Here is a 17,051-nt window from a genome sequence, read left to right on the forward strand (position 1 = left end):
CGTTTCATTCAATGAAGAGATAAAATTTGATTGTGAATCATTCATATTAAATCTTACAAATGACCGTGAAAATGCCTATGCTACGTCCAGACCAGAAGCTAAACGTAGTTAATCAGTACATTTGGCTAAAATTTATGTATCTGTTGTAAATAGCACCAATTCAATAAATTCCAGCAAAATATTTAGAAGACATAGATAAAATAATTTGTAGCTCTGTCAAGGAAATGCTGCTTTTACCATCAGATGTACCCAATAGCATGTTATATACCTGTAAGAAGTTCAGAGATTTGGGTCTGGTACAAGCGTCGTAGCAGGCTTACCTTCAAAACTGTAATATTATTATTAGTTTATTGATCTGTAATAATCTCCCATGTGAATACTTTAAGGGCTCTAGAAGAAGAACTTAAATGATCATGTAATCATCTGGATCTCCCTTATCCAACGGAGTATCATAAATCAGCTGCTAGGAACCTAAGGAAAGACTTTGTCAGAGGGAGTATGACATTTGGAAAGCATTGCCTGTAAAGGGAAAAGGGTTCAAATTATACAGTCTGAATAGGTTCCTGTATGAAAATGAATGGCAATGTTGTGGCAATAAAAATAGTTCCTGGTTGGTCCTTGGATGGTTCCCGGTGCAGATATGGATGCCCTGAGAATGAAACCCTCGCTCATGTTCAAGGGCAATGTTACCATGGTTTATTACTTAGAAACGCTTGACACCATCAAGTAAGGAAGCAGCAGCACTGAAAGACAAATCATGGGAAGTTGAGGAGGAAGTATCCTGTATTGCAACAAACGGCTCCACTAGATAATAATAATGTTATTTGCTTTACGTCCCACTAACTACTTTTTAAGGTCTTCGGAGATGCCGAGGTGCCGGAATTTAGTCCCGCAGGAGTTCTTTTACGTGCCAGTAAATCTATCGACACGTGGCTGTCGTATTTGAGCACCTTCAAATACCACCGGACTGAGCCAGGATCGAACCTGCCAAGTTGGGGTTAGAAGGCCAGCGCCTTAACCGTCTGAGCCACTCAGCCCGGCGCTCCACTACATGAATAGACATCTTGGCATATTGAAAGGTCACCAGAAATGGATTTATCAAAAACCCAACCAAATGGGAAGAAATCAGCCAGACGAATTAAATGTTGGAAAGAAGAACATAAATGAGCCAAAAATATAATCTGAAACATCTAGAAGTAATAGGACTTCTAATAGAATCTTGCGGTGTTATTTTGAAATTCTTTGAATCGTTTCGGGAAAAAAACACAATCTTTAAAAGAGACTAAAAAGTCACAGTGGTGCTGAAGAAATCGTGCCAAATTTTAGTCCATCACCTACATAGATGAAAATCTGTATATTGTAAAAATATATATATTTTGAGAGTATACTGAGTCTGATTCGACTGTCTCCAATGGGAGAAGTTTTTGAAAAATGTACTACAAAAGAGAACAGGTTCAATGACAATAGTCAAACAACAAATCAAGGAGAATCATATTGCCTGTAACCTGAAATTCATAGACTTGTGTCTTACAATGAGTCCATTAAATTATGTTTGTGTTTTATACAACTATACCTTATAGCTGATTGAACGAGTTCTTTAATTGTTGAATAAAATGTAGGTTAGGTTTTTTTTTTTAAGTTGTATGTGGTACAGAAATTTCTAAATATCTCGAAACCGATCCCACATAAATAAAGTACTGATATAACTGCTATGGCCTCGATATTATGTTTCCTATTCTTCGGTTCTCATTCCCAAACACATTTGTAATTGTTCACACATTCTTGTAACAGTTCAATATTGATAGAAGTCTAATGATGAACTGAAGGTCTGTTTTTTAATATTAATTAGTGGAGCATGAACATGTGTTATAGGAATGAAATAGCAATTGCAAGGATTGCCAAAACACACACACTTTGAAAGACATTTTCCTCACAACTTGATTTTGTACTTTTATTTCTACATTCACCTGAAGTACTACCTTCTTTGGAGATTTAAAAAAAAAAAGTGTCTAAATCAGGTGGGGTCACCCTCACTGCAGGAGTCAACTTTATGGAGTGTTTCCAATCTGAGTTCACATTGTATACTTTATTATTTACCGCCATCACCAAAATCCGGAAATGTCTCTATCGGTTGTATGCCAATTTCTGCAAATTCCATTTCTTGATAATCCTGGCTTGTGTGCTGGATTCAGTTTCCTCTACCATTTTCTTTCTTTGATAAGATGAGGCTAATGGGCACTTTGGCTTTAATCCTTTAGTTTCTCCCTTTAAATACAACTTTGGGTAGGCAGTATTTTTCAACAATCTCTGAAATTCCTGAGTTGATATCAACTTTTGTTTTAGAAAAGAAGATTCTTCAAAATTATTCATATCAAAATGCTTAGAATAAACCACACTGTATTTCAAATACATTTATAAACACAACACTGTTAAGGCATTTTGTTTAGATATTAAAATACACCACTGAACTACTTCACTTTAAAACAATAATAATATTACATACAAATAGCGCACATGTGTAACGAGTATTTTCACTTCTGTTATTTTAGTAGCACTGCATTGCTTGTTAGTTATAGGTTCAGAGTTTACCTCTAGTTATATCATGCAGAACTACACTCCAACTTCAAAACGTAGGTCACTCATAACAAACAATGAAGGAAAATCGGCAATCTTATTTTTCTGAGGACTTTAACAGTGTGTGCTTTAGAACTGAAGGACACTACCGTAACCTTCAACATATCTGATGGACTTATTCCATTAAACGGAACAAAAATGAAATATGTACAATAAAAATATCACTTATTTCACAATCACATTTCAAACTGAAGGAGCTAATGAACGGAAATTTTTATATGAACACTTCGACATATTCTGAGTGATGGCCTTCCTTGTGCCCAGGCATAATACAGTGTTTTCCTCTAATATGAACTAATAAACTATAACATTTGCTGACATAAATTTATATAAATGCAGATAAATTCTAAACGGATGTGGAGATGGCACTTCACAAAAACAGACTTATCGAAACACACCAAGTAGAACTATTCCAACAAATCTCAATTTCACAGCTGAAGTAAATCACATATATTGTTCAATATTAGGATGTATTCTATTGACCTTAATGAAAATGCTAATTAAAGAACACTTATCAACTGACAGGTAAGCTTTTTGACAAGCAACCACGTGTCAAAAATAAAATGCTTTTGTGCAAAGCCTTACACACCCAGATGAACATCTTTGTTCAAATAATGCCCACTGCAAGCATGAAACACACAAAAAGATGCTATTCATAATGTTAATCAAGATTATCCAGAGCTCATTCTCCTATCTCTTGGTGGAATGGATAAATCAACAGACTAAACAACTAAATAAAAATGAAGTAGGTTTTCCAGTATTGCATACCTACATTCAGTGCAGCTGGAGTTGGGAAATGATGGCATTGTGTTGTTTCTTAAAATACATTCAAGCCATCCCGCTACTTTTCAATAATGACAATACCATCCCAGAACTTTTTAACATGATTTGTTTGTTTCAAAATTTATATTGCAATTTCCCCTACATCAGTAGAAATCTGCTTCTGCACACCACCACTCCACTTGATGGTTCTGACTTTGAATATTACAGGAATGATTACGAAAACAAGGTCGTCGTCATGCAGATTACCGAAATACAGTATTACGTTAATTGTAGGATTAAACAACTAAATAAAAATTAAGTAGGTTTTCCAGTATTGCATTATTCAGTGCTGGAGCTGGGAAATGATGGCATTGTGTTATTTCTTAAAATACATTCAAGTATGGCTTGCACAGAAGCCTGGTACAGGTCTTTCAACTTGACTCCATGGGTAACCTGTGTTTCTGGGTGTGTGATGATGATGATTTAGGGAGACTGTGAATCCCAGTGTCGGCACATAGTCTACTCCTGTCAAATAACCCCAATGGGCCTGCTCAAGACATAATGTCTCCATCTGATCACTATCAACAGCGTCATATACCCCCACCCAGTCCATATGAACAATGCAGAGAGCTTACTTGCCAACTTTACAAAACCAAAAATCAGGAGATTTTGATATGAAAATCAGGAAAAATCAGAGGATGCAATTGGTTAAAACTGCTTATTCTACATATCTTGTGCAATACATTAGTATGGTAAACACTTATTATCTCAAAACCCAACTGTTGCTATTTGAGGCTATAAGGCTAAAACTTGCACATCTCTGTCCTCTCACAGGAAGTATGTGAGTGAGATGATCGGTCTCTGTTAAGCCTTCCGAAAATAGTATGAACTCCTGCTCCACGCGTGTGAATCGGTCGTGCACTTAGATGCCATTACTTAGCAAATGCATAGATTAATATATTACATCATGCACCTGCATGATTATGCAAAGCACAATGTTATATTTATCAAGTAATAAAATAAAATTTGCCTGAATTGTCTCTAAGTGGCTCCTAAAATATCTACAAAAGTCTAGTCACTATCTTTGAAATTCTGTCACTAAATTACTAAAAGATACTCCAAATCTATTGACCAGTGTTTAGAATTGACTAGACTGATGTGAACAAACACGAACATAGCATGTGAGAATGAGGGATTGACAATCGATATACAGGTTTCAATAAACATTGCACATTGCGCACATTTCTCGTATTAATGAAAGTCTATATTTCATTTGAAAGCGGCCAATGAGCAAAGGACTTCCGGCCACTGGCGTACAAAGGTGAAATGGCGGGTATGAAAACAAATGTTTGAAGTTCACTACAAAAAAGGCTAAAATTGGGAGAAATAATAGAATAACTGGGAGGCAGGTAAAACTGTCGAAAATCGGCAGTCTCCCGCCTAAATCGGGAACGTTGGCAGGTATGAGAGAGGTTTAGAATGGAAGCCAGACTTTTGAAACGCAATCTAATGATTAGAAATTGCACACCACCTCCTACCCTACTAGCCAATTGTCTGATGGTGAAAATTTCTTCCAACAATGAGACTTGAACTGGCTTAGCACGGTGTCAGACCATACAGACTTGAGGCCTTAATGAACATGGCCACCAGGCGAGCAAGATTCAATATAACAGTCAATCAATATAGAAAGGGCAATCGAGTCAATGTTATGTGTCAGCTGGGAAAGAGATTAAACCATCCCACCACTTTTTTTTTTTCTAGGGGCTTTACGTCGCACCGACGCAGATAGGTCTTATGGCGACGATGGGATAGGAAAGGCCTAGGAGTTGGAAGGAAGCGGCCGTGGCCTTAATTAAGGTACAGCCCCAGCATTTGCCTGGTGTGAAAATGGGAAACCATGGAAAACCATTTTAAGGGCTGCCGATAGTGGGATTCGAACCTACTATCTCCCGGATGCAAGCTCACAGCCGCACGCCTCTACGCGCACGGCCAACTCGCCCGGTTCACCACTTTTTAATCCCACTTCAAGTACTATCTAGACTAACAATAAGCAGTTACTTTGGGTATCTAATACTGCTTTACCTACCAAATAATACACAGTACATATAATCTTATTCATGAAATGTTCTACTATAATTATAAATTTTGTTCTTTAAAGTAGATTATTGTTATTGTTCATATTAGCAATTTTGGATATGTCTGGTCATCAGGCTCATGTACTGATAACTTGTGTTCATGTGGTGTCTTTGATAGCCTGTGTAATTGTATTTGCACACAGGATAAATATAGCTACCCTGGGACTTGAAATAGGGCACTATTCATGTACTTGTATGAAATGTGGTGAAAACGCACATTAAGGATTGTTGCTATTAGCACCAAAATTTAAATTTTGGAATTTATGAATGAAAGCATTAGCATCAAAATTAAAATTTTGGAATTTATGAATGAAAGCACATACTATGACATTGATAAGATACATCTAAACAGAAGGTAAGTGTTACTGCAGAAATTTATAAAAGAAACAAGTTAGCTTAAAGTTTTAAGTTACTATTAATCTTAAGCCATAAGTCACTGGACCTCTCGTTTTACATGAAACCCAAACCGAAAGGAAGTGAATTTCAATTTTAAAATCCCACACTGGTCAGGATTTGAAATGTGGCCACCTTGATGAGATGCCAGTGCCAATGCCACTTGACTAACATGTCTCATCCTATGCACTAGAAATCTGTCGCTTAAGTGCAGCCAGTATCTGGTATTCGGGAGACAGTGGGTTCGAACCCCACTGTCAGCAGCCCTGAAGATGGTTTTCCGTGGTTTCCCATTTTTACACCAGGCAAATGCTGGGGCTGTACCTTACTTAAGGCCATGGCCACTTCCTTCCCACTCCTAGCCCTTTCCTGTCCCATCACCACCATAAGACCTATCTGTGCCAGTGCGACGTAATGCAACTTGTAAAAAAAAAATAAAAAAATAAAAAATAAATCTGTACCCTGCTAAACAAGGACAACACAAAAAATTCAGGCAGAAGAAATGTAATTCATCAGAACTATGAAACAGAAGACAAGGCGAAATAAAGTCAGAAAGGTAGTAATAATGGTACCATCTATCATGTCCTGACTGCATCTGCAAATTATGTGAACGACATTGTGACAGATAAAATGCAGCGTTTTGCAAAATGAGATAAATTTCCCTAAGAGAACTTTGTAGTGAATGAGGCAGTCTGTCCTGAACTGATTTTATGATTAATAAATGTAGTAAACAGGAATGAAACTGATATAGGAAAATACCAGCTTTTCCAGCTTTGGTATGGATGCGTAACGAGTGTGAACAGTACCAGACCAGCAAGGAAATACACAGCTGGCCATTAAAATTCCAGCACCATGAAGGACGTGAGTCATCACAACCAGATTTATTGGAAAGAATACCCATCATCTACAACTGAGATTTTACAGTCTGTTGGAATTTATTCAGGATAAATAAAATTACAAATACCTGAAAAAGAAAACATTTAATAACAATATTATTTCATTAAAAAACAGAATGACATGGTTAGTTCTTGACAGATCATCATCAGATGCTATCAAATCACACACATTATTATCATTAGTATTTATTTATTTATTTATTTATTTATTTATTTATTTATTTATGAGTTGATTAATATTATGAACAAGTGTGAAAACATTTATGTTCAAATTTCTGTGTATACCTTTCTGAACGTAAATAATGATGTACTCCTCCAATTCTTCCCCTCTCCTCGCTAGTTCAGCTAGGACTGCAATGCGTCATCCCTGGCATCATACCAGCTGGCTTATTTACCGGTAACTTTCCGTTATGTCCTGCTCCAGTGATGCCATTGGCTTTTTCAGAACTGCATTTGTAGTCTATTATTACTAATATTATTTCCATATTTTAAATTGTTTTAGAAATGATTTAGGGGATTTTAAATGAGCATTAGTGAATTAATAAATGATATAATTTAATGGAAGTTGAGTTATTTTGCTTTACTGATATGTGATTTAATTTAATAGAGTGAATAGCGGGGTAGTTTTTACTTGCATGTGATCGTTGTGGTTATTCTGGTAGTTTTTTCTGTGATGTGTATTTGTATTGCCTCCTTTATATTTAGTGATTTTCTATTATTTTAGGATCTGTGCTGATGTCTGTGAAATGGTGGGCTTTGTCCTATATGTATTCACAGAAGGCTGAGTGTCTGTTGTGTCTAATTTAATTTTTGTTTTTATTGTACCTGGTGTGGAAATTATGTTTTGTTTGGGCAACATATGTGGCATTACAATCTGAATCTTGGCAGATGAGTTCATATATTCCTAATTTGGACTGCACTAGTACACTAGTATCCAAAAGTTAAGCATAAGTTACGAGTAAGCAGGGCAACAGGAAATAGACTGCAAATCGTATGACATATGCACCCAGCAACCTTACGTGTTTGCTCCTGTATAGGAAAGGAATGTTCTCTGCTTTGACTAGCGGCGTAACCGCAAGGTAAACACAGCCAGTGCCTGCGCCCCATATTACCTCAGTCATGTTTGCCATGTTATAGTGTGCGGAGTGTAGCCTCGTGGTGAATGTGACAACATAATGGCACAACGACGCCATTTGGACCCTGCACAGAAAAAGTGCCCCCCTTTATTAAATACGGTCATTCAGTTAGTTTCAAAGGAGTAAATTCTCTGTCATGTGAGTACAGCCATAATCAAAGAGCAGGGATAACAGGTGAAATTTTTCACTCATGGGTGCTTGTATTGGAATGAAAAATGAAAGCCCCAGAAGGAAACATTCTACTTCTAGTAGACAAACTCTTCCGGTATCAATATTCCAAGGCAGATGGAATTCATTAATGTTATGATGTTACCACCTAACTGTATGTCTATACTGCATTAGGGGATAATCCGTGCAACCAAAGTACGTTATCAATCAAGATTAATCCAGCTCATTTTCACAAGACTTCCTGGTGGTACGAGTACAAACATGACCATTCTAAAAGCCACGGAAATGTTCACGACGGCTGCTGGCAGAAGTCTGGTATTTCATCTGTGAACAAAAACCTGCTGATGTAGAAGAACTGGACCCAGGACTTGGAGAAAAGTATCTGAGAGAAATCCCACCTCAGTAAACATAACTGCAGATGATTTCATAGCCATCAACAATGGATGATCATGGAAAACTATATTACGGAGGAGGATATAATTCACAATGATGCAAGATGGTGAAGACGACGAAGATATTAATGCTGGTGCAAGTGGAAGAAAAATCTGTCTGTTGCCGAGGCTGTTAAGTGTTTCTAGTGAATTATGGCATTTTCTGGGGGAACAGAACAATGCTCCCGATAAAGAACTGTGCAAGTAGTCTTATCACTGACTACCTAGAAGAGTCTATTGTAAAATGTTCAGTGCAAAAGAAAATTGCAATTTTTTTCTCTTTAAATGAAACAAATTAAATTACAGTCGATATAAAATTCAGGATTTCTGACAAGGTATGCGTAAGTAAAAGGTATACTTGTATAATTTCATGTCTAGAATGGTTTATTCTTGTGTTTTCTTGTGTACTTAAGCAATTTCATGTCTAGAATGGTTTGTTGTTGTGTATGTTCAGTTGAACGAAATTTCAATACAATAAAAGTAATTTCATGGACCCCAGCATTCCATTATATTGACATTTGCTTCTATTAGGAAGGAGTACACAGAAAATTTAACAAAAATGCTTTTACACTTGTTCATAATATTCAACATTTTGTAAATTAATAAAAATACATTTTAAAATTATACATTAAATAAATAATAATGAAAATATGAGTGATTTGATAGAATCTGAAGATGTTCTTTCCAGAATGAAAAATGTCATTCCATTTTCAATTAAATTATATTTTTTAGGTATAATCCATTATTGAATGTTTCCTTTTTCAGGTATTTTCCAATTTTAGTTATCCTATATTACCTTTGACAGACTGAAAGACCTCACAGTTATAAATTAACTATGCTGAAACTGGAAAGAAATGGCTTGCACTATAACAAGCAAAAATATAGAAAAAATATTACCCATCATACACAGTTGAGATGACTACTGTTGTAGTTCAAGAGGACATATAGCATGTAGGGAAATCAGTACTGTGTGGCTGCACCAAGGGCAGCAATACCTGCTGCAGTACCACACGGCATTGAGAAGAAGAGGCTTTGGATCTATATCTCGTACTACTTCCATGGATGCCCACAGTTGTGCCTATGGGTGTGGCAGGCTAGTCCAGTCATCGTCTGACCATGGACCACACGTTTTCAATGGGCGAGAGATCCAGTGAACATGTAGGACACACATTGTTCTGTTGGTATAGGCTGGCCCTGAAGGTAGGGGATAACTGGTTCCAAAACCTCCATGATGTATCTATTGCAGGTTGAGTGTACCAGCGATGCAAACTAGGTGCAAGTGGGACTGGAATCAGATGGCACCTCATGCCATTTACTCCAGGTGTCAAATTTGTACAATGATGCAGTTTTGACCAGGCGTGGCACAATGCTGCTAGACATGGATGCATCATCGTGGTGCTGCAAGCATAAGTGGGATTCACTGGAGAAGACAACGGCATGTCGTTCATCCCTCCAGGTTCAACATTCCGAGCAGCAATGCAGTCGCAAGTGCCTGTGGTTAGAAGTCACTGGAAGCTGTAGTAATGGATGCTTGGATAAGATGCCCTGCTGCTGTAGATGGTGAAACTGCGTGTATGGACTCAGATTTAAGTGCCACATACCTGAAATCCCGAGCAATGGTGTTTGATGTGGCTGAACAGTATGTAATTGCCATGTACACCAGATGTCAATCCTCATCCTAGTAGATGCAAGAGAACAAGCCTGTTCGTATGGTTGCTGTGTTCTTCAACAGTTAACTCCAACTGTGTCCAGTTCCGTGGTGTAGGGGGCAACGCGCCCGCCCGTCACCCGGCGGCCCCGGGTTCAATTCCTGGCCAGGTTAGGGGTTTTTAATTGTAAATTATTAATATCCCTGGCCTGGGAACTAGGTGTTTGCCATCCTTAATGTTCCTTTCCTCACATTCAACACTTTACACTTCTGCAATTACACTTACACGCAGGTTCCTCTCATATGGCAAAAGTAATGGCGAAAGATCTGCAGAGGTCGACGCCACGAAAACATATTTAAAAAAAACTACAACTGTGCACACAAATGGTGGGGAAACATGATACCACTACCTCTGTGTCCTTCCGACCTCCACTTATATACCGCTTACCAGGGTAGCTATTAGAGCGAATGCCGGGCCACTTGGCCGAATATCTCACATGACTGTCCTATCCTGCTTTATGCATTCCTACGATGTGGTATCTATCAGGTACATACTTTTTGGTATTGCAGTTTTAATGGCTTGGAGTGTATGTTACCCGAGAAGTGTTGTAAGGAAAAATGTAGAAGTCCAGAAAATGATGGCTGGAAACCATGAGATTTGATTTTTAAGAAAAAGGAAGGATAAAGCGGGAAAATAAACAAAATGGTGATGGGAAGAAGTTGTGAGCACCTGGAAAATGAATGAGCAATTTTTTGCCATATTCTTTTGTGTAGTGATGATGATAATCATTATTAATAATCTTGACCGTAATGGCCAGTATTAGGGTCTGTATTGACTTAATCACAGTAAATAGAGAGTGGATAATCTACATAGTCAATACTATGTATTAAAAATTTATTTACATTTCACACTTACATTATATCTAGTACATGTTTCGAGAATATGTTCATTCTCTTCTTAAGCAAAATAGGTTAAAATTTTTATATTACAATAAGACCTAACGAAACACTGGGTCACAATTTTAGCTTTCTTAGTGGGGCCCCCCCTGTTTCATTAAGTCTTATTTTAATATACAAATTTTAACGTATTTAGCTGAAGAAGAGAATGAACATATTCTCGAAATATGTACTAGATATAATTTAAATGCAAAATGTAATAAATTTTTAATACATAGTATTGACTAGGCAGATTATCCACTCTATTTACCAATGATAATCATAACAAAATAAAAAAGAACAACTTGCAAGCCAATATCTTTACATGTCTTGTAAAACCAATACAAAAATGTAAGCTCTCATACATGAATGATACCGGTAATTATTCTGTAAATAGATCTGCATTTTAAATGAACTGAAAAAAATTATTTTAATGATTTGAAAACATTACTACCAACAGTTATGTCAGATAACTATTTCTAGATAAAAATTCAACTTAAGTGATATGAAATTTTCATTAAAGAAGTGGTATACAATGTGCAAAGAAATAGTAATGTGTTATAGTGGGAGCCATTTCTCTTCAGTTTTGACTTATTTACTTCATAGCAGGTATAATGTGTTATTTAATGCTTTAATTTTCAGGTACTTTCTAAATTTATTTTATCCTGAGTTAGTTTTTTACAGCCATTGAAATAGTAATTATGAATGATAAATGGAAAAGAAAAAAAACCTTCAGGTAAACTATACAGAACTCTTAAGATCATTTCTACTAAGTACTACATGAAGATTTGAACTTTGGGGCATTTGCATACTGAAAGGTTCTATGTTCCATTCTATGACAACACCTCAATTCCATCAGTATAATTGCCATGCATTCATTTTAATTTTAAAGCATTAGCTGTATATATATAATTCGCTGGGGCCATCAAGGACCACGTTAAGTCTTGTTGCATTTGACACTGAACTTGGCCTTTTTTAGAGCCCAAATTTCCCTCATTTCAATATTTTCTTGAGGAAGAGATCTCTGTTAAGGGCGTCTTCAGCTGAGATATGTAGCATTTGAAGGTCTTCTTTGGTATTTCTAAACCAGGGAATTGTGGTTTTGGGGTTTGAATCAAAAAAGTGAAATATTTCTTTAGGTAACTTTCTTCCGTCCATTCTTTTCAGATGACCGTAAAATCGTGCCCGTCTTTTTCTGATTGTGTCGGTAATTTTCTCTATTTTGCTGTAGACTTCCTTGTTGGATCTCTTTTGATGGACTCCATTTCTGTACTTTGATCCCAAGATTCCTCTCACAATTTTGCGTTCTCTTTTCTCCAGTTCTTCAAGGAGTCCTTTGTTGGCATTTAGAGACAGGGTTTCGGCTGCATATAGAACTACTGGCTTCAGAACTGTTTCATAGTGACGTATCTTGGTGTTTTGGGAAAGGCATTTTTTGTTGTAGATTGTGCGGGATGTTTGGTAGGCTATTTCCAGTTTGCGTACTTGCTCCTGAAGTGCTTCTTTGTCCAGTCCATTTTTTATGATGATATCACCCAGGTATTTGAATTTGTCTACTCGGGTGATGTCCCCGTATTTTGTATGGAGTTTTGGTGGAGCCTCTTTGATGTTAGTCATTACTTCTGTTTTCTCAAACGATATCTGCAAACCAGTTTGTTCGGCAATATCCTTTAAAATTTCAACTTGAGCTCTAGCGGTTTCTATGTCGTTTGAGAGAACAGCAATATCATCGGCAAATGCTAAGCAGTCTGTTGCGATCCCCTTAGATTTGGTTCCTATTCTCAATGGACTGTAGTTGGTTTCCTGTAATCTCACCCGCCAGGTTCTGATGATCTTTTCAAGAACACAGTTGAAGAGTATCGGGGATAGCCCATCACCTTGTCGGACTCCTGTTTTGATGCCAAAGGAATGCGAGAGACATCCGTGGAACTTCACCTTGGATTTTGTATTGGTCAGGGTGGCTCTAATTAATGCCAGCAGTTTCAAATCAACTCCAAATTCATTTAAGATGTTTAGCAGGACTTCCCGGTCAATGGAGTCGTACGCTTTCTTGAAGTCCACAAAGACAGACACATACTGCTTGGACCTTAGTGTACAATATCTGATGATCGTTTTGAGATTTTGGATCTGTTCAGATGTTGAGCGACCTTTTCTGAACCCTCCTTGGTATTCACCTATTTGATGTTCGACTTGTGCTTCCAAACGCTCCAGGATGGCAAGTGATAGAATTTTGTAAGTCACGGGTAGCAAAGATATTCCTCTGTAGTTGTTGATGTTCTTCATGCTGCCTTTTTTGTGTAATGGATGGATCCAAGCTATTTTCCAATCTTCGGGTAGGGTCTCCTTGTTCCAAATTTCTTCTATTTGCCTTTGCAAGATATCAAGTGATTCCTCTGGGGCATATTTCCATAGTTCTGCTACTACTGAGTCTTCCCCCAGCGCTTTGTTATTTTTGAGACAGGCAATGTGGCGCTTGATTTCATCTCTGTCGGGTGGTCTGGAATCTGGTTACCTGAGTAAGGGTCCCTTGGTTTCAATGGGGCTTTGCGGTTTAGAGCAATTAAGTAAATTCTTGAAGTAGTCTGCCAGAATGCTGCAATTTTCTTCATTTGACGTCGCCAGTGAGCCGTCCTTTCGCTCAAAGCATAGAGATGGTGGTTTATAGCCAGTGAGTTTGCGTTTGAAGGCTCTGTAGTACTCTCTGCTTTCATTCTTCCTAAAGTTTTGTTCTATATTTTCAATGAGAGATTTTTCGTATTTACGTTTCTCAGTTCTGAACACCCTAGCTGCTTGGGCACGCTGGGTTTTGTAGGTTTCCCAATCATTTTCTGATTTCGTAGAGTAGTACCGTTTCCACGCATTGAGTTTTTCTTGGAGGACTGACTCGCAGGCACCATTCCACCAGGCATGCTTTTTGCTTCTCTTGATTTCTGCAACGTCTTTGGCGGCCTCAACAAGGAGACTTTTGGCGTTGTTAAAGTCACAGTCATTTGGTCTAGCCTTCTTCTGGAACTTCTCGGCCCTTTGCCGAAGTTTATCATTGTCGAAGCGTGTGATCTGTTTGGTTGTCTTCCTTGTGTTTGCGGGAATTGGTTTGAATTTGATAAGAGACATATAATGATCTGAGGCCACATTGATGCCTTTCTTTACCTTGACATTCATAATCTCAGGGCTGTTTCTCCTGGAGATTGCAACATGATCAATTTGGAACTCTCCGAGAGCTTGGACGGGAGAACGCCAAGTCATTTGCTTTCTGGGTAGATGGCGAAAGTGGGTCGACATGACCTGCAGGTTGTGATTTTCGCAAATGGACACCAGTCTTTTGTCGTTGGGATTGGTTCTTTTGTGAGCAGGGTAATTTCCTATAACTTTCTTGTACTTCTGTTCACGACCTAGTTGGGCATTGAAGTCACCCAAAAGAAGCTTGACATGGTGTTTGGGGATTTTGTTTAATTTTTCATCCAGTAGGTCCCAGAAATTATCAACTTCGTCTGGATCAGACTTGTTCTTATCGTTTGTAGGAGCACGTGCGTTAACTAGGGCGTAGGTTTTGTTCGCGCATTTAATTGTGAGTATGGACAATCTGTCATTCACAGGTTCGAAATTTGCAACCGATTTAAGGATCTTGGTTCTAACAGCAAACGCGGTTTCAAGCATCACAGCTCCATTGAGGATTCCTTTTTGCGCTTTGCTCTTGAAAAATCGGTAGCCTTCGGATTCAAAAATCTCTTCATCTGGGTACCTTGTTTCCTGTAGGGCCATTATGGATATCTGATTTTCGTGAAGAGCTTTGGTGAGGGTTTTCAGCTTGCCAGTTTGTGTAAGTGAATTTATGTTGAAAGTTGCTAGAAAGGTTTTAGATTTTGGCCTGAGTTTTTGACTCTTCGGGGTACACCGAGACGCTCCGACTCGTCTCTTGCATGATGTCGAGTCTCCCCCAGAATTCGAACGAGACTCGTGCACCGTGGCATTCACGACGAAGGATTTATCCAAAGATTAACCCCCTGGGGTATGTTTCTTGAAATGTTGTGCCATCATGCTTTTTTACTTGACTTTGCTTTGGACGGGTACCCATCCTTTTACAACTAGGGTTGTTAGCCCTAGAGGTTGCCTCAAGATGTTTTCTGGCTTCTGGTCATTTACCAGTCTTCGCCGTAACCCTGGCAAGGGACCAGTTTTTTTTTCACGGTGGTATTTTATTTCCCTACTACCCTCTGACTCTGCTGGCGGCAGAGCCAGCGAGCTTCCCCAATTCCAATGGGACGCGCCCGATGGAGGTAACCGGTAAATCCCCACACGGGAGCTGTATATATATTAACAAAATTAACTTTTTTTTCCTCACGGTACTGTTGCATAGGGCTTGTTTTATGTTCTTTGTCATTTTTGGCAACGTCAAGAATCTGAGGAAGATTCTGCTACCTTCCATTATTACAAAAGACATTAAAATTTTGGATCATGAAATGTTTCTTCTATATGTGTGCTATGAATTGTATGTTTCCTTTACTTGTAATTTATAGCAATATGTGGCAATGACCAAAGGGGTACTTTTAGCACATACTTTAACTCCATTCTAAAAGGGATCTACATGTATGTATACGGAATAGTGATGGGCAGTTTGGAGAGAGAGGGGATCTCGAGATTTCTCGAGACTAATGTAATGACTAGGGCTTGGATGTTTAGGAAAAGTCATGTTTTTTTCTTTGTGTCTATTTTCTTGCATGTTTGGATTTGGGTGAAAATCAGGTGATTATCTGTTTTTTTTTCTAGGGGCTTTACGTCGCACCGACACAGATAGGTCTTATGGCGACGATGGGATATGAAAGGCTCAGGAGTTGGAAGGAAGCGGCCGTGGCCTTAATTAAGGTACAGCCCCAGCATTTGCCTGGTGTGAAAATGGGAAACCACGGAAAACCATTTTCAGAGGTGATTATCGTCACAATTAAGTGATTTTTATTTGTCATATAAATGCATATTTTGGCTATTTTTTGTCATAAGGTCATATTTTGAGCTATTTTCATATAAACGTCATATTTTTGACACTTTGACGACACCTGTAGCTATGAAAAATTACCTTCAACTTACTAAATACGAACTAGTATTCACAAAACTGTTTCTCGGTATCACGTCTGCAGCTACTACAAGTAGAATACTCTGCCTCTTCTATCAAGATTGCGCAGGATTGTTTTCTAACAGTTTGTCAGAAAGTCTGCATATATTAAGTCTAATTTTGGAATTATATCGAGTGCAATTCCTCGTTTAGAAGCTGCTAGCTTAGAAATTCGTGCACGTATTGAAATTTTGAGAAGTGTTGAACTTCCAGTACATCAATCACATGGAATAGTTAGCGACAGTGTAAAACGGAAACTTTAAAACGTGCTTAATCGAAATGACACTTTTCACTATGTGTGCAAGATTAATAATGTTCTTAGACGAGAAGGTACCAGTACATTTCATGATGAAGCATACTTGACAGCAGTGATCTAACATTATTTAAATATGCACTAATAACGTCTTGTGTCATAGAAAGGAGCTTCTCTTCTTACAATAATGTGTTAAGTGATAATCGGGTTTTTCGCACTTTATGCTTTGAGTATGAATCTTGTCAGACACTCAATTCCATCCGCGGAGAAGAATGAAAAAGGTATGCGAGTTTGCACTATGTGCCCTGCTGCCCTACCATAATGTATTGAAAGACATCTATTTAATTTTGTGGTGCTCAATTTAAACGTTAACGCATTTGAATAATATTAGTGAAATCAAGATTTAAACGTTCAAAAATATTTAAAAATCTATTGATTTCTATTTTTCTCGTATTTCAAACCACCAATGTAGGGTGCAAACATGTCTTGACTTTTAAAATTTTTTGTGATATGATAATCTTAGCGAACTTAGAACTTTATAGGTATGTATTC

This window comes from Anabrus simplex, chromosome 1 (genome assembly GCF_040414725.1).
Source record: "Anabrus simplex isolate iqAnaSimp1 chromosome 1, ASM4041472v1, whole genome shotgun sequence".
Lineage (NCBI taxonomy): Eukaryota > Metazoa > Arthropoda > Insecta > Orthoptera > Tettigoniidae > Anabrus > Anabrus simplex.